This window comes from Aedes aegypti, chromosome 2, assembly GCF_002204515.2.
Source record: "Aedes aegypti strain LVP_AGWG chromosome 2, AaegL5.0 Primary Assembly, whole genome shotgun sequence".
Taxonomy (NCBI): domain Eukaryota; kingdom Metazoa; phylum Arthropoda; class Insecta; order Diptera; family Culicidae; genus Aedes; species Aedes aegypti.
Window position 1 is genome coordinate 424993288 of NC_035108.1, and position 19595 is coordinate 425012882.

Sequence of the window (19595 nt, forward strand, 5' to 3'; positions counted from 1 at the left end):
ATGGGACGCGGTAAACAGAACTATCGTTCAGATGATGTCTCTTTTACAACGAAGATGGCGAGAGGAGCAGCGGCACTCTACACAGCGGACAGCACATGGCTCTGAATCGTTGGGGCAGCCGGAATCGTCGGACCGACCTTGGCGCTTGACAAGTCAGCCTGTTGAAGAGAGCATATGAAGGAGACCAACGGGCGCGACCGGAGTAGGCTAGATCCTCCGCCGGGGACTAGACCGAGTAGAGCGGGCGTAGCGTAATATCGGTAATAAGTCGTCAAGGCGCCTGCAAACCGGAAGTCATCCTCCAACCGGAATTGCAGGACCGACCTCGGCACTTACCGACCAACATCGCGTCGGAGTAGGCTATGTCCTTCCGCCGGGGACTAGCCGAGAAGATCGCGAAACAGCTCCGGCAAATGGTAGTCGGGGCGCCTGTGAACCGGAAGTTTCCCACCACCGGAATCGCAGGACCGACCTCGGCATCAGCCCGGTCAGCTTCGGAGTAGGTTAAGTTCACCGTCGGGGACTAACTGAGTAGAACGCGTAGTTGCACCGGCAAATGGTCGTCGGGGCGCCTGTGAACCGGAAGTTTCCCTCCACCGGAATCGCAGAACCGACCTCGGCATCAGCCCGGAAAGCATCGGTTCGGGAGATCTTCCGCCGTCGGGGAAATCTTCGTCGGAGTAGGATAGATCCACCGTCGGGGACTATTCTGAGTAGTCCGTAGCGAGTCACCGGCTTAAGTCGTCGGGGCACCAGTGAACCGGAAGCCATCCTCCAACCGGAATCGCTGGATCGACCTCGGCACTTCACCGGTCAGCAGCAGTGATGCGGGAACAAACGCGTAACGTTATCGGTTTCGGGAGACATTCCTACGTTAGGAACTCTCCGCTGGAGTAGGCTAGCTCCACCGTCGGGGACTATGCCGAGTAGCGATCGTGACAACCACCAGTTTTGGGTCGTCGGGGCGCCAGTGAACCGGAAGCTACCCTCCAACCGGAATCGCTGGACCGACCTCGGCATCCAACTGGTCCAACCTGGAGAACTCGAGAATCGGCGGATTAACAGCAGGCGCAACAGTTGCGCAGGGCTCTGGCGAGATGTCAGCCCCAAACACGTCGCAGCAGAGCAACGAAGCGTAGCAATGACAGAAGCGGTAGTAGAAACATGGCCCTGGCGCGATGCCAGCAGTACGAAGAGAGCAAGGGAAGTACAGGAGCGTAAGAAGGAGCAGTGCAGTGCTTAGCACAATAGCCTCCCCCATGAAGTAATGCCAAGAGGCAGTTCCGGGGGGAATGGCTCGTGGGCGAAGGTGGACTTTAGTCGGTATAAAGGAGTCCGACACTCTGGCGCACGATGGACGAATTCGATATGACTAGCCTCCATATCGAACGTGAAACGCTGGGTTAGTTCGTAAATGTAATTTACCACCTTCTAAAACTAAAAAAAAAAAAAAAAAAAAAAAAAAAAAAAAAAAAAAAAAAAAAAAAAAAAAAAAAAAAAAACACACACACACACACACACACACACACACACACACACACACACACACACACACACACACACACACACACACACACACACACACACACACACACACACACACACACACACATGAAGCTCTGCAGGAATTCGTGTAAGAATATTCAACAAAATTCTGACTGAATCACTGAAGTAATTCAAGCATAATCTAGAAAAATTCTTGCACGAAACTTATGAAGAAAACATCTCAAGATTACCGTGTAAGAACTTCTGGAGAATAGGATCCTAAAGCCCTGTCCCAATTCTAGTGCCAAACGCTTAAGTTTAGGCTAAAAACAAATGTTTGCTCAATTTTTAAATGTTTTTCGTTTGTTTAAGTCCAAAAACATTTGTTATGTTTTTTAGATTTTGTCTCACCTCTTGGCTTAAACTCAAATTTTGGGTGTATTTTGTTTTCCGTGTCCATTCCGAAATGTCAGATAGGAACAACCCCAGTGTTAAAACTACAGCCCCTGTGGTGTTTTTATCGACTAAGCGAACGTCAAACATGATCAAAAATGTCAAGGTTCATTTATGGACCTAATTTTTAAATTAAAATTTAAATATGATATAGCCGTTATTTGAGCTCGAAAAATTGCTAAAGAAGTTGCAGTAACATGCTATTCCGTGTTATTGAATAAAAACAAGATTTCATATAACATTTTCATCGGAGAAATCCCAGAAGAAACTCCAGGAATAATTAAGAATCATATTAAATAATTCCTGAGAAAATGCAATGCGGAACTACTGTTGGAATTCTTGAAGTGACTATTGTACGATTTATTAGAAAAACTCCAAAAATAATCAATGGTAGGATTCCTTAAAAAACAACTTGGAGGAATAGTTGAACAAATTTTGAAGAAATTTCCAGAGGAAATCTCACAGGACTTTTTGACAGAATAAATGTGCCGTAAGTTATTTATTCTCCTAGTTTATTGTAGTTTTTTTAGGACGATATTTTTCTCAAACACTGGTAAGGTGATTGAGATTTTTGAATAAATTTATGCCGCATCGTTGGAACAGTTTTGATGAAGTGCTAGAAACAATTCCTACAATAATTAATTTTGCAATTCTTATAAAAACTCCAGAAGAAATTTCTTTAAAAAAATCCTAAAGAAATTACTATGAGAATTTCAAGAACTAGGTGTCTCAGCGACTCTTTTCGAAAAAAATAATAGAGAAATCCATTCGAAAATTCTGGACAATCCTTGAACGATTTTATATGAATAAGGGTGAATTCATGATGAAAATTGAGGTGGAAATCTATCGATGAGCTCTTGGAAAATAAGGAATTTTTGGAGAACAATTTTTTGTAGGAAACGCCGAAAAAAATCTTGTTAAAATCACTAGAATAATTTGAATAAAATTTCACGAAAGACTTAATTTTAAAAAATAAAATCCTGGTGAAATCTCAAGAATTGTTCACTTCTAGAAGGTATTCTTAAAAGAAACTTTGATAAGATTCTCCATGGGATCCGTAGAAAAAATTCTGAAGGATCCACTGGGCGATTTTCGGGACAAATTTTTGAAAAAAAATCCCTTGAAACATTGATGTTCGATTTTTTTTATCCTTAGACGATACCTAAATTATCTGGGTTATTTTTTTATTATTATAAATTATTTGAGTTAATGTATTTATCGGCGTGAAAACGCAAAATCGGCGGCGAGACGTGGATCGGCGTATGGCGCGCCGCCGATGTATCAATCGGCGTCGGCGTGACGTGAAATGGATCGACGGCGGCGGCGTGGCGCGGCGGCGCACAGGTCTAGTTTGTGGCATCATAAAATCATAAAATCATAAAATCATAAAATGATCAAATCATAAAATCATAAAATCATAAAATCATAAAATCATAAAATCATAAAATCATAAAATCATAAAATCATAAAATCATAAAATCATAAAATCATAAAATCATAAAATCATAAAATCATAAAATCATAAAATCATAAAATCATAAAATCATAAAATAAAATCATAAAATCATCAAATCATCAAATCATAAAATCATCAAATCATCAAATCATCAAATCATCAAATCATCAAATCATCAAATCATCAAATCATCAAATCATCAAATCATCAAATCATCAAATCATCAAATCATAAAATCATAAAATCATAAAATCATAAAATCATAAAATCATAAAATCATAAAATCATAAAATCATAAAATCATCAAATCATAAAATCATAAAATCATCAAATCATAAAATCATAAAATCATAAAATCAGCAAATCATCAAATCATCAAATCATCAAATCATCAAATCATAAAATCATAAAATCATAAAATCATAAAATCATAAAATCATCAAATCATCAAATCATAAAATCATAAAATCATCAAATCATCAAATCATCAAATCATAAAATCATCAAATCATAAAATCATAAAATCATAAAATCGTAAAATCATCAAATCATCAAATCATAAAATCATAAAATCATAAAATCATAAAATCATAAAATCATAAAATCATAAAATCATAAAATCATAAAATCATAAAATCATAAAATCATAAAATCATAAAATCATAAAATCATAAAATCATAAAATCATAAAATCATAAAATCATAAAATCATAAAATCATAAAATCATAAAATCATAAAATCATAAAATCATAAAATCATAAAATCATAAAATCATAAAATCATAAAATCATAAAATCATAAAATCATAAAATCATAAAATCATAAAATCATAAAATCATAAAATCATAAAATCATAAAATCATAAAATCATAAAATCATAAAATCATAAAATCATAAAATCATAAAATCATAAAATCATAAAATCATAAAATCATAAAATCATAAAATCATAAAATCATAAAATCATAAAATCATAAAATCATAAAATCATAAAATCATAAAATCATAAAATCATAAAATCATAAAATCATAAAATCATAAAATCATAAAATCATAAAATCATAAAATCATAAAATCATAAAATCATAAAATCATAAAATCATAAAATCATAAAATCATAAAATCATAAAATCATAAAATCATAAAATCATAAAATCATAAAATCATAAAATCATAAAATCATAAAATCATAAAATCATAAAAACAAGCCAAAGCCAAAGCCAAAGCCAAAGCCAAAGCCAATCCTAATCCCAATCCCAATCCCAATCCCAGAAGTAGATCCAATACAAATCGAAACGTTGGAGAAGAAACAAGACTAAAGTTTTTTTTCCATATTTTCCCAAAAATCCGACTGAAACGCCAACAACTTCTCGGAAATAATTGGTTCCTAATCAGGTTAGAATGTGTGCAAGTTAAGGTCTTCCAAGAGCTCTTTGCAGTTAATGGAGATCAATTTATCATTTCTATGTAGAAGAATAACCCACAATATTGGACCCTAGCAGAAATTTATATTTTGAGGAATCGTTTGTATTGTCAGATCCGAGTTTTGGTAACTAAGGGAGTAAAACAGGGTTTAGTTCATTCAAGAACTTCCTGGAATATATACCTGCAATATACTCCCGAATTTAGTGATCATTCGATTTTTTTTGAAACGGCACAGGCCCTTATCTATTCATAGCAGTAAAATGAGTAATGTTATAATTTGTACCAATGTGCTAGGTCCTCCAAGGACTTCATCGAATATAATCCTTAGGATCAAGCAGGATCAATGTTCTATCGATAGTTTTTATTATGGTACAGTCTTTTAACCATTTATTTAGTAAGTCATCAGTATATTTTGTTGATTTATACGGATGTTTTTGGTCCTCCGAGGACTTCAATGTAGTCCTTGGCCTTGGTATCTACAACTGTAATTAGTGATTTCAGGCTAGTTTTCAAATACTGCAAAGCCCTTTAAATTCATGTAAGTAAACGGTGTATTGTAATGATTTGTACGAATGTTCTTGGTTCTCCTAGATCTCTATCTATAGCCTTAGGATCTACAAGCGTAACAAATTATCAATCGATAATTCTTTAACACTGCGAAGGCCCCTGACTATCCATATTAGTGAACGAAGTATTGTATTGAGTTGTGTCGATGCTCTTGGACTTCAAAGGAATTCACGGAATATAGGCTTGAGTATCTATAAACGTAAGTAGTTACTTAGTTATGGCATAAAATCTTAACTTCATATAAGCAAATGTACTGATCAATGTACTGATCTGTATTGGATCAATGTACTGATCTGTATTGAAGTTCTTGAATTTACTTCGTAAAGTGACGTTATTTGAATTTGCGGAAAAAGACTTCGTTAATTAAGGTTTTAGTATTTTGGATTTCAAAACGGCGCCGAATATCGATTTTCGTCATCCCCTCGTCGCGCCCGTTCCGAGAATACCCATGTTGCATAGGTTTCCAACGATTTTCCCAAACGAAGGTTGCAATATTGGATTTCAAAATGGCGTCGGACATCAATTTTCGTGATCCCCTTTTCGTGCCAACGGTTCCCTACGATTTTCCCCAGCCGTAGGTCATTCCATCACATAATTACCCACATAATTGTCTAAACTCAATTTACGCACGTCGTAAAACAGTGGTGTTAATCTGAGACGAGACTCGCGAAGACGGTCTTCTTTTTCTGTGATTGCTGAGTTTTTTTTCTTATTCCACTTTGTGCATACCAATTATGCGCATGCGCGTACCAATTATGCGCATGCGCATACCAATTATGCGCATGCTGTTCAAATCCTCACATGAACCTCTCAGCAAAAAATGATTAAGTTTGCATCACATCGAATCATAAATAGCCATTTGAGTGAAATTTCATGCCAGCAAACGTAGCAGACATTAGAAATAATTAATCTTCTGCTTAGATTTATCAGCAACTTTGGGAAAAACTGCTCCTCCGACTGAGGTTTTTAATAACAGTTTACTTTGAACACAATACTTTTCACTTTTTCAGCCATAAAAACGGTGGGCTGCATTTGACGTTTCGTGAGAGAGGAATCTGGGCTGCATATGACGTTGATATTTTTCCTCTTCGCGAGTCTCTCTCAGGTGTTAATTAAAGACACTTCGTAAAAAAGTGACGTAAATGGAGTTTGCGTTAAAAAAAAGACTTCGTAAAATGAGGTTTTAGTGTATATGTTTCTTTGGGCTGGAGAATACTGGTACGCTTACCCTAATTCAGATCTTACGATATGTGAGGAATTACTCTTACATCTATAGTTAAGCCGCATATTAATATTTTCATTTTATTTGCAAATCGTTCTGCCTCTTTCAACGGGCTCGTTGGTCTAGGGGTATGATTTTCGCTTAGGGTGCGAGAGGTCCCGGGTTCAAATCCCGGACGAGCCCACTTGATCTTTTTTTTTTGAACGGCTCAATCATCACGCTTGGATCGTTGTTTATCTCCTTGACTTGATGGCCTCGATGGAAGGTGATACACAGAACCCACATCAAATTGTAGAGTAAGAGTAGGTACCGCCATCACCTTTACGCCTCATTTCGCGTAGATTATTCATCGTAATCTGTTTTTACCTTACCTGGTTTTTCATGGACATTATTCAACTAATCTCTTTGAATGGTGTTTGACCTCTTTTGCTCTCCTTGATGACGAGGTCCGTCATCACAGGTCAACTGATGTGTGACATTGGTGAGTTTTAGATAGGTGCTTGTTGACGCGAAAAATTTTCATCCTATGGTAAGGTCAGAAACGAAACCAATTGATTTGCCTAGTCAAATCTCGGTCTAAGTGTAAAAGTCCCACTTTGAAAGTCATTTACCTGTCGTTAATTACTCAACACTCCCCCAAAAGCATCACATTTTATAATCAATTCAAGTCCCTTATCCATACAATATGAGCTTTTGCAGCTTAAAATCGCGTGAAAACGATTGGTTATACCTCCGATTATTATCGTGACGTGAGACTACCTTTGTCTCTGTCACCCGGACTCATTTTAATCTGCTCTGGCAGTTTTACCCATCGGTGAACCCAACGTTCAAGGTTTATGGATGGACGAATGGACGAATGAACGGTTGGTGGGTTCTGGAAACGCTGAACGCGTGGAAAATTAAAGACAAAAAGCGAGTTAAAAACGCAATTTCGCTGTTCCGCCGTCAGTTGCCAGTTGAATCCGCCCCTGCCGGACAGGTGATAATTTATTAAGCTTTTTGCAGGCGGTACCGAAAAAAAAAGGTGCAAAAATTAGCACTTGGTGCTTACTGGGATGCGCGGAAAGCCGGGGGACGGTTGGGAGGCTAAGAGGTGATGAATAAAATGTTGCAGCGGAAGGTTTTCAATGAAAAGGGTTGAGCTGTTGCGTAGCTGCTAAAAGAACGTAAACCATCGCCAAATTCAGATTCAGGCAAGGGTGTACCCGTGTAGCCAACATTTTCTTCCAAACTCAAAGGATCTTCTAGGATCTCCCTTTGTTTATACAATATGATTTTCTTTTGATTGTTCAAGGAATTTCTTCCCAACAATTTTTTTTCAGGAGTTTATCCTTGATTTCCTTTAAGAATTTCTATGAAATTTCTACATAAATTTACCAAAAAAAATCTCAATTACATTTTCCAGAAGTTTTTAAGGACCCATCCAAGTATTAGTCTAAGATGTTTACATCGAGAAACGTTGTACATATTATTTAGGATATTTATTCATGCATTGCTTCTCAAACTATCTGAAAATATATCCATAATTACGCTTAAGGAATTATATACAGTCATCTCTCCCTTACTCGATATTGAAGGGACCATCGAGTTAGCCATGAAAACCAAATTTTACTATGGTTCTCTAACTCGATATCGAGATACGGGACATCGAGTAAGGGAGAGTTAACTGTATTTTTAGAATCACGTCAAGAATATATTTCTTTTGTTCCTTGTAAAATTTGTCCAGTTTTTTGTTCTTCAGATATTTTCAGTCATGCATCAAGATATACTTGTAGAAATCAATCCTCAATCCTCATAATGTCAATAACTTCATAAATCACTTCAAGAATCCCTTCGAAAATCCATTTTCTTCAATTTTTCCTTAGAAATCCTTGATGTTTTGTTTGTGTAAAGAAACCTCTGACAACTCCTAATAGAACGTTTCGAAATTCTTCCAGAATAAATACAAAATTTACATTTAATCAGGAATTTAACTGAGAACCTTTAAAAGCATTGTCTTAGGCAGAAATTCCCAAAAAATTCTCTAAGGAAGTTTGCAGAAATAACCAGCCGATTGGAATTAGTTTATGATATATCCAAGGGTCCCTGCTCGGATTAAACTATAAATTACTCCAGATATTACATAAAAAGGCCGGAGCCGTAGGCAAGAACTTCTCCAGGCATTTTCAGAGATTCCCTCAAAGACTTTTTTCAAGATCTTGATCTATAAGTTTCCCTGGAGTCATATAAAAGATTCTTGAAAAAGTTCTTAATAATTCATATATCATTTTGAAATTTTCCAAGAGTATCCAGAATTTATCCAGAAGTACCAAAAGTGTACGGTTCTCATATTGACTATGACTTCCCGAGAATATTTTTACTCAGATTTTCTCCAATATTGTATGAATATATCCAAAAACACTTCCAGAACTCAATCTGCAGAACCCAAAAGAAATTACTCAAGATATTGCTTCTTGTATTCCATAGTTTTATACAAGAAATGTTCTCGTAATAAATCTAGGATACCTACCTTACCTTGATGGCTACAGCGTAGCGTCATGCCATTACTGGGCGTATTGTAGAGCTCCATCTTCGTCCACGCTTCGTGCCCGTAGAAAGCCACCGGAAGAATCATTGTTTTATACATGGCGAATTTTGTTTCCGTTTGCAAGCTGCGGGACCTAAGCTGGTTACGTAGTCCGTAAAAGGCCTTATTCGCAACACGTCTTTTCACTTCGCAGGAAACGTCGTTGTCACATGTCACAAGTGTTCCAAGGTAAACAAATTATTCAACAACTTCAAACATATCTCCATCAAACACTACCTCAGCACCTACACCACCATGCCTGACTCTATCTCTACCTGCAACCATGTACTTCGTTTTGGTAGAATTAATGGTCAGGCCTATCCTCGCTGTCTCCCTTTTTAGAGACACGAAGGCCTCTTCCACTGACCTGCGATCGATTCCAATTATCGGACAATGCTGTATCGTGTCAGCACCGAGGAGGCAGTCTAGCACGATGTAGGTAGCGCAACCCTGGTTAGGTGGCCTATCGAAGACTCTTCACCAACCAAGAAAGGCAAAAGTAGAGCAAACGGATAGAAATCTAGGATAAATACTGAAAATTCCAGAAGTACTATTAGAGGAAATTTCTAAAAAAAAAAACTCATGAATATATTTTTTTAAATTTGTGTGAAACTCTATGTACAAATCAATGGAAAAACTTCAGGATGCATCTCTCAATAGGGTGGGGCTTATTTCCAAAAATCTTCCGTAGTCAGGATTTACAAAGTGGAAAATAATCACCGGTCCCAAAATAACATCCTGTGAAAAAATGAGAATTTTCGGTGAAGGTTTAGAGGTGGCGCAAAGGGCAAGTGCAATTTTACCATTTTAGTGAACTCTGAAAAAAATTGGTATGCTTTTCAGCTTGTTTTGGTGATTTTAGGACCCTTAAGGGCAAAAAATCACCTCAAAATTGCGATACCTCTACTCCTTTAGATGATATTTGACGAAATATATTTATGCATGCGATTTTTGGCCCTTGTATAGGTTAATTCTCATTTTTTCACAGGATGTTATTTTGGGACCGATGATCATTTTCCACTTTGTAAATCCTGACTACGAAAGATTTTTGGAAATAAGCCCCACCCTAATCTCTCAATTAATACCCAAGCGAATGCAAAGGAGAGCTCCTAAGAAAATAACTGTGAAGAAATCCGAAGAGATGCTCTTATATGTCTTGATTCTTGGAATGATTGTTGGGGTTTTTTTTGAAGAAAAAAAAAATCAGTGAAAATTTAAAAGCAATTGATAATAGAATTTAACCAGTATATCTGCAAGATATCATTGAAGGAGCTTTTGGAGATATCATTGTTAGAATTCTGTGTTATGTACTACCTTGAGTATTGTCTAAAAAACTCTCTCTCTCTCTCTCTCTCTCTCTTCTCACCAGAAATCCTCATAAACAGAAAATTATTTTCCACATTATATATTATTCATAGAGTTATTTGTAGCAAAATCCTATGAGTTATATTATAATAGTTATAAGGAGACACATGCGACAAGTTATTTTCAAGGTTCTTTTCAAGGAAAGAAAAATTATTGATATAAAAATGCATTACTTAAAAAAAAAAAGATTTATTTATCTCTTGAGAGATTATGGTTGTTAATTCTGGACGAGTTAAAAAGGGAATGTCGTATGTTTTTTTTACATAATATGGAAAGAGTTGCATTGTGTGAAGTTTTGGGAAATTGCTAGGCTTTTGTTTATTTTTTCGGAGTAGCTATTTTTTGTTTATTTTTTCGGAGTAGGTAAAAACCCGTTTGGGGCGGTCCATTAATTACGTAAGACAATTTTCGGGATTTTTCAACTTCCCCTCCTTCCATGATAAGATTTTTTGTATGAAAATCCAAAATAAATTGTATGGCGCGTAAGAAATCTCAAACCCCCCCTCCTCCCATAACCCCTTACGTAATTAATGGACAGTCCCTTTGGGTTGAGCTGTCAACTAATGCTCTCTCTCAAATAGGCACAAAACCTACCCTTCTTTTCGTATCAACAGATTACAATTCCCAATGATACATACATATGTCTCAACTTAACAACCGTTAGTAGTAAGTGCAAGTTTAGACTGTGACCAAAATCAAATGAAGTTACTTTTCAGACAAATAGTACAAAAGTAAGATTTAAAATAGTGCAAATTGACAGAAAATTTACGTTCACACTTTTTAAAAATTCTACAGAAGCAATGACTACAAAAAAACTGACATAAGAAACGACGATTTCAACCAGGACAAAACGATAGACAATGTAAGACAAACTAGACTATATTAACTAAGCTATATATATTAACTGTATTTCGTACACAATAGTTTACCCTTGAAAAGGCCAAAATCCGTGGTCGAAACGTCGGGCAGAATTAAATAAAATCGTTGTAAAACATTGAGACTGAGATAGCCGAATAAATTAGCAACTCAAGTCCCAGTCGACCCTTCCAACTGTCTTAACTTAACTTTTTCCTGTCTACATATTAAATGTTAAGTTTTGGACAAACTGATGCTTCAAAACAGGACGGGAAAGATGAAAAACGAAAACTTTACAATATTGATTAAACAGACGGCACATGCTAATCTCAGGTTCTTGATGACCGTATTTGGGCCGATTTGTAGGTAATCGGAAAAAGAGATGAGAGCGAAGAGTAGGAATATGAATATCGAAAATTAAATTTTCTAAAAGATTGGAACAATCAATTTTAGATTGAATCAAATCTGATACAAAAAGAAGTTTGCAAACGTTTCGACGTGTGGATAGCAGGTTCAAATGTATTAATTGACATCTGTCACTGTAGCTAGGAATATGCAAAGGATCTCTCCAATGCAAATTCCGTAGCGCAAACCGCAAAAATTTGCCTTGAATGCTATTCTGGTAAAAAGGAGCCCACACAATTGCTGGATACTCTAAAACGAAGCGTACTAAAGAGCAGTAAAGTGATTTGAGGCGGTGAATATCAGAGAAGTGTTTTGCAACGCGGAATATAAAACCTAGAATCTTAGATGCTTTCGCAACAATATATGAAATATGATCATTAAATGTCAATTTATAATCTACCACAACTCCTAAATCTTTTATCGACTTCACGCGGTTCAGAGTAACTTCTCCTATTTGATAATTGAATTCTGTGATGGTGTGCTTACGGCTAAAAGAAATGCTTGAGCATTTAGACGCGTTCAAAACCATTTGTTGTTCTTGTACCAAACTACAAATTCATCTATACAACTTGAAATCATCGGCATAAGACAGTTTAAAACATTCGAGGGACAAATTAACATGATTAATGTAGAGAAGAACGCCAGATGACACAAAGAAAGGTGATGAGATGCAGTCACCAATCTTGACGGACATTGTACGACCAACGAGATAAGACCGAAGCCATGAGAGGAAAGCGCCACTGAATCCCAACATCTCGAGTTTAGCCACCGCTATTTTATGGTTGATTTTGTCGAAATTGCATCTACTTGAAGTCGATCCTGGATGCAGCGAGTAACAAATGATACGTATGACAACAGATTAGTTGTAGTGGACCTCTTCGGCATGAATCCGTGTTGGGTCTCAGAGATGTAAAGAGAACAGTTATGTGTAATGAACTCCAAAACGATCAGTTCAAACAATTTTGAGACCGCACACAGGGCAGCGATTCCCCGATAACTAGAAACGTCACGTTTACAACTAGAGACGGGCAAAAAGATTCCGAGCCGTTCAACAGATCCGGATCACTAAAAAGAGTGAGTGATCCGTATCTCTTTTTTTGCGAGAGTCGGTTCATTTGAACTGCACGGATCAGACAAAACGTGACCCAGAAAAACAACGAACCGATTCCTTCCCTATTCCCCTTCGTTCGTTTCTCGATTTCATTATAACGCTTCACACATGCCTTGCTTTGCGCGCCATTGCACACATGCAAACACATTTTGGTACAGCTCCACACTCTGAGCATACATAGTAAAATATCAAATTTGCACCGCTCCCTTACACACAGCATGATGACAAATTTAGAGAAAAAGTGCTCACTTGGCAAGGCAGATTTTGGTTCTGGTACGGGAAATCGACTGAGTATCTCGTGAGTTTCAAGCGAAGAATGTGCGAAAAATGAGAGCGAAAGATACAACGCATGTCGCGCAACAGGGAAAAGACCGCTCTTTTTTTCTGTTTGCTCGTTTCAGTTCGCTCTTTTCGCTCAGTTTCGCTTGAAAACAAGCGATCTTAAGCAAAAAAACTGCTTTAGCAAAAAACAACTTCAGCAAAAAATAAAAAAGGACGCTGTAATGAACAAGTTTATTTTGAAATTAATTTCCATTGACGTTGCCTAAAGCCCATGTTTTAGGGGCAAAAGCTCGAAAGACAAAACGTCGAAAGGACAAAAATTGCTTCGTTGAATGTCATCCGCCATTTGATTAAACTCTTCTGACCTTGTGTTTCATATTGTTTTTATCTTGGATCTTTAGTCCTTTCGAGCTTTTATCGTTCGATGAAGAAATGAAGACATTTCAAGCAATAATTAGATGATAATCCCCTAAGCTGCTCTCTCGTAAATACAGTAGCGAGACTTCAACTAATCATTTTTCTTAAAATGCCAATATCCAGATGAATAAGCCAAACCAAATACAAACTGGCGATACGTCTGATTCGGTCCAGTTCAGCCCCAATCACCCGTGAACCCATCAGGCCATATGTTAATCAATCGGCTCGATTCCAGCATATCTAATGCGGATTGTAAACTCAACCGTATCGGTCCTAATTTGACGTATGCGATTTGTTACGGCATCCGATGATTCACGAGCAAACCGACTCCGACTCCGTACAGAGGTATAGGAACCTCGTAGTCCGAGCGGCGTAAAATCCGTTTCGCCACGCGCCACCGGCCAAATGGTGCTAGGCCGAAGTGCTTTCGACAGGGTCGACGGGGGGCCTAACCGACTGGCCACCGGGCGTAAGTCGGGATCCCCGGATTGTTTGCCGCCGATTGGAGTTGGTCCATTGTCAATTTGAAATGGCTCAATTGCGATCAAAATCGGACAGGTGAAAAGCGTGATCCCGGCGAGCGTACCGAATAGGAGGGCAAACTTTGACATTGATTAGAGTGAGTTGAGTTTGGTAGTCCCCTGCCGAGAGGGGCTCGAATCGGAGGAAATGAGCTTCCTGCAATTGAATACCTAAAGATTCATTGAATTAGAATGAATATCATGATTGACTAACTCAGGGAAAATGTCACAGTTGATCTATTAGAAATGTCATTCAATCACGATCAACTCAAGTGCCTATTTTCTCATAAAACTGATCTTCAATGTGACCTTGATCTTTCGATAAATCAGCAAAGATTAGATTTCCGTCTGCGCGAGGTTAAATATCTTGGCACCCAGATCTCGCTTGGCACTGACTGCCTGTCGGCAGCTCCAGTGGCGTACCCAGTGAATCGCTCTGGTGGGGTTTAAACATTTTTTCGAGGCACGGTCGGTGTACCAATAGCCGCACAGATAAGAACACGTTTTGGTATAAAATTGATCTTATCTGATCTTATCTTATCTTATCTGAAAGCTTGTAATCTTTACATTTTAATTTAACTTTACGCCAATATTATTTGTGCATTATATCATCTTTTATCTATTTTAACTCATTGAACCAACAACGTTGTAATGTCGAAGAAAAAGAAACCTTTTCGCTGGTAAGCAGGCAGTGCCGAAATGATGTCCTTATAATTATTTTCCTCTGTGTAGTTAAAATAAATGAAAACTGAATTCAGTACTATACCATTTAACCAAAGACGAAAACAGTTCTACACAGATAAAAATATTTAAAATTTAAAATAGTGTAAACAGAAGAACAAAGTAAAAATAAACAAAATTCATCTATTGCTACAGTATTACGTTTAATTTTCAACTAAAGATGCTTAAATGTTACATGATCGTGTAAATTTGAAGTATATTCGATTGAAAAATAAGAGATTGATCGTTGACATTTCAGTTTATTTTGATGCTCCAAATATGTGCATGAAAATAAACTGAAACTTTCAAAATATTTTTAACTGTGTAGACAAATGCAGTACTAGAAGTTGTACCCAATCTGAACCCGAGTAGGACGCACCTGATTTAACTCCACTTGAGTTGGAATTAAACGATAGGGTACTAAAATCAGATTTCATTTATTTTTTTTACAAAAAAATTGTCCCAAAATTTTTGATTCTGTGGGCGCAGGTTTAAACCCTAAAGCTACATCCCAATCCCCCAGCGATTACGCCACTGGGCAGCTAAGTTCAGAGTGCGATTCAATCAACCACACGGGCCGTACCTTGCCGAATCCAGCAGGGTGCAGCAAAGCAAGTTGATGTAGAGACCGTCACCCGAAGTTGTGATGCGGAAAAATTGCCAATCTTCTCCGTAGTCTGATGAGATGAGTGATGCGGCCGTCAGCGTGGTGCGTCTCACCAGACAAGGGTGCGGATTTCACACGGTCAAACAGAATGACATCTCTAGGAGACAACTAAGACGGCTCAAGTGGAGCAACGAAATCCGGGGGATAAATTAGAGGGGTTCAAATTCGATACCCATCTTAGCTTAGGGTCAAGTCGAGCGTGTGAATTAATCTGCTGGAAGCTATATATGGGCGTATACATATAGCGTAAAAAATTCGATGGAAGCATGAAAATAGTTTTTTTTTGTGATTGGCAAGATTTGCACTTTACTTGATTTCGCATGGACCAGGTTCCAATCCCGTACGAACCAATTATATGTTTCTTATGCGTTTTGTTATTCATCATGCTGCTGTACGTCTTTCATCACATTGTCGCCTCAATGAAAGGTGATACATAACCCGCATCAAAATTGATTGTACCGCAATCACTTTTACGCCTGATTTCCGGTAGATTTTTCATAGCAATCCTTTCATCCATATCTTGCTGTTTATGGACATTATTCAACTGCCCTTCTTTCAACCTCCTCCTAAACTGGCTTTGCTACCTTCAGTGACATGGGTTGCCAGTCAAGATCTATTGAAGTGTTAATGTACTCATTTCCAGATAAAGGTTTGTCCATGAATTACGGTAGAGATTATGGGGACCAAAAGGTTTGAAATTTCCTTATCACCATACTTACTATTTATTTTATATTTTAATACATAAAATCTTACCGTAAGGTGAGAGATACTTTTGTACTATTAGCAACGAAGCAAAGAACGATAAAATATAGGGCAGTCCAAATTAGAACACAGCGGGTTCGAATTGGAACAGGGTTGACCTTTTGAATAACGTTGTTCAAACCTCGCGCTAAGTATCATACAGGCGTATCTGCAGCGATCGATTTCTCTTCATCGACTTTCTATTTGGATTAGTACTGGAAATTCGATCGATTTTCGGAACATTTTACGATGCAGTTTGACGAAGGACGATAAGCACTTTCTATTGAACCAACAATATTGACAGGCAACATTAGTCAAAGTAATTAGTCAAAGAGAAAATCGATGAAGAAAAATAGATCACTGTCCTTATGATACTGAACGCGAAAAACATGTCTAGCCTGCATTCTGTCTGCGCAAAAAAAAAGTTACGTTGTCTGTGTTTTCAGGTCATATTGACCCCAAATTCAAATCGCGATAGCGTCGCGAAATTTGAACGTATTTTCGATTTTTCTGAAAAGAAAATTACAAAAAAATAGAAGAAAATTCGAAATTGTAACTTCTTCTTCTTCTTCTTGGCATTAACGTCCCCACTGGGACAGAGCCTGCTTCTCAGCTTGGTGCTCTTATGAGCACTTCCACAGTTACTGAGAGCTTTCTATGCCAAAGTTGCCATTTTCGCATCCGTATATCGTGTGGTAGGTACGATTATACAGGTCGGACTCGATTATCCGGAGACTCGATTATCCGGGGACTCGATTATCTGGGATTCGATCATTGGGAATTTTAGACTCAATTATCTGGAATTTGATTTTTGATGTTCTTGTTTTTCAATTTTTATGCATAAAGCTGAGATAATTTGATATTTGGGCTAATTAAATAAACTTAGTTAGGGCTGGTACACAAATTATGTCACGCTAAGTTTCAGCTTTTTGGACCCAACATCTAGTTTCCCCCTTGTCATGCTTTTTGTATGAGACCTTATATTATTTGTAATATATTTTGTATGAGACCACCATATTTATTTGTATTTGTTTTTGTTAGATTATGCGAAGAACCCATTGAGATGGTCGCACGGTTTGGCTAAATTACTCGTCCATAGCAATACCAGGTCGTTGAGATGACTTATAAGCGGTTTCTTCAGTAGAAGCATTAGCCGTAGAACACTAATGTCGCGGCTGTTCGTGTGACCAACATCTAGTTTGCCACGCTCTGACAGCTTGTGTACCGGGTCTATAAGTGCCAAAGCAATTTTTTCGATCAAAATAAAACATTCTCTCGAAGGTGAAGAAATCGGCCCTTAGTGGATAAAGTAGGATTACAGAAAAGAGAATCAAAACAAAATAACATTCAACTCACTAGTGTGGAAAATTTGAAGGAGAATTATTCTAGTTATTAAATCGTATATTTGCTACGGTGCGAATAATTAATAGGTTGAGATCTGTTCCTATAGTGTTTACCAATTATTCAACAGGTAAATTTAAAGTGTGTACATTTGACATCAAAGAAAAATTGTATGATTACTTATTGCTAGGTTACATTGCACATTGGTCCCAAAGCCATACCTAGGAAGACAAAAATTATTGCTCCTTAACCGTCAATATAACATATATGGTGTCTTCGGTAAGGTTTCACCATATTTTTCAGACATTTTTTCAGTGATGTGAAATTAGGGTGGCCCTAATGGCATTTGGAGCAACTTTGCCCAAGAACCCTGTCTTCAAAATTGAATTGAGCGCCTGTCTTCTTGTTGTGTCTCCAACCATTAGTCTTCTAACATAACTCAAACTTGTTGAAGCTCATCAGCGCCTCCTAGTGACAGTTTGCTGAGTTTAGCACAAATTTAGCGTATAGCCCTTGATTAAATGAGCAACTTTGCTGAACTTATCAGTCTTTCAAATCTTTAGTGTCTTGAGATATGTTTAGCTTCATAGCTTATATATGAACTCCATATAGCTAGCGCCACCATACGATAAAATTCTCAACTAACCACAGTATACTATAGTGGCTCTGTCCTTGTTGCAAACTTCACCAAAGTAAGTATAATTTTATGCATAACTGGTTCTGAGATATAAGCGACCAAAGTTGCAGATTTTTGTAATTTTAACCCCTCTACCGGCAGCTTTATTTTTTTACCACAAAAATATTCAAACAGCGTTAGCTCAAAAATCGATTTGAATTTGGGATCAATAGGACTCCAAAGCACAGACAACGTACAAATTTCATGAAAATTTCTCTGGAAAATTTTTTTTCAAGATAATTGAAAAAAAATCTTCAACAAATAAAAAAACTCGCGGAAACACACCAACGTATGAAAACAAATCGATTCACTTACAAAAAAGTTACAGCCCTTCTAAGTACTGTGGGGTCATATTGACTCCAGAACACAGACAAAGGGCTTGTCATGTCCTGGTAGAATGTATCACAAAACTCTCTGAGAGTAGGGGAGCTGGACCAATCCAAGGTCTAAGAAAAAAACTCTCAGAGAAAAGTGTGCGCTCTAAATCAGGTTTTCTCAATATATGAACATCGTGCTAAAAAAAGATATGGAAAATGATATGTCCCCTAACAAAACATGTTAAGGAATAAAAAAAATCCTCATCTACTAGATCAAGGGGCCCAGATAGTCATAGCGGTAAACGCGCAATAGTTGCGTCACTTTTCAAAACTACCTATCAAACATTGAGAGGCTCTCTTTGTTTACTTTCTCTTTCATTAACAACTGAGACACATTACCTTCCCAAGCTCAGGGTCGTGAATTCGAATCCCACCTGTCGAGGATCATTTCGCATTGAAAATTGTCTCGACTGCTAATGTCAAAGAGTACCGTGGTGAATAAAAATCCGGACGGTATCATGTATCATTATCCGGACACTCTGATGATATTAATTAATTAAATGCAAAATTCAATACTAATATTTCAATTTCGACTCACAATTTGTACTATGAACATACCTGATCTTTTTACATTTATTTATAATCTAGTTACCCGACCAGATGGAAGAAACAAGATTATAACAGAATGTGTTCCCCTGATATGATTTTTTTTTTATATCAGCAGTTGTTATAAACCATGTACCGTTATTAGTTAAAATAACAAAAAATCTATCAAAATTTGCACCAAACAAAACTGAAGTAAAACAAATCCTATTATAATTATAGCAAAATCATTACAGAATGTGTTACGAGGTTGTTACAAAATAACAAAATTATTGCAAATTATGTTATTGTTCATGACATCAGATGTCATTTGCAACAAATCTTCAAATGCGATGCCAAAAATATAACAAATGTTGTTATAAATGTGTAACCAAAAATATAACAAATTGAGAACAAAGC

General features: G+C 37.2%; 1 protein-coding gene and 1 non-coding gene across 2 annotated transcripts in view; one reads left to right on the top strand and one right to left on the bottom strand.

Annotated features, from left to right (window-relative positions):
• Positions 1-19595, bottom strand: part of LOC5573122 — a 417647-nt gene that overhangs the window by 297784 nt on the left and 100268 nt on the right. The window lies entirely within an intron of this gene.
• Positions 6721-6792, top strand: Trnap-agg. The gene has a single exon. It is a non-coding gene; the product is annotated as a tRNA-Pro (tRNA).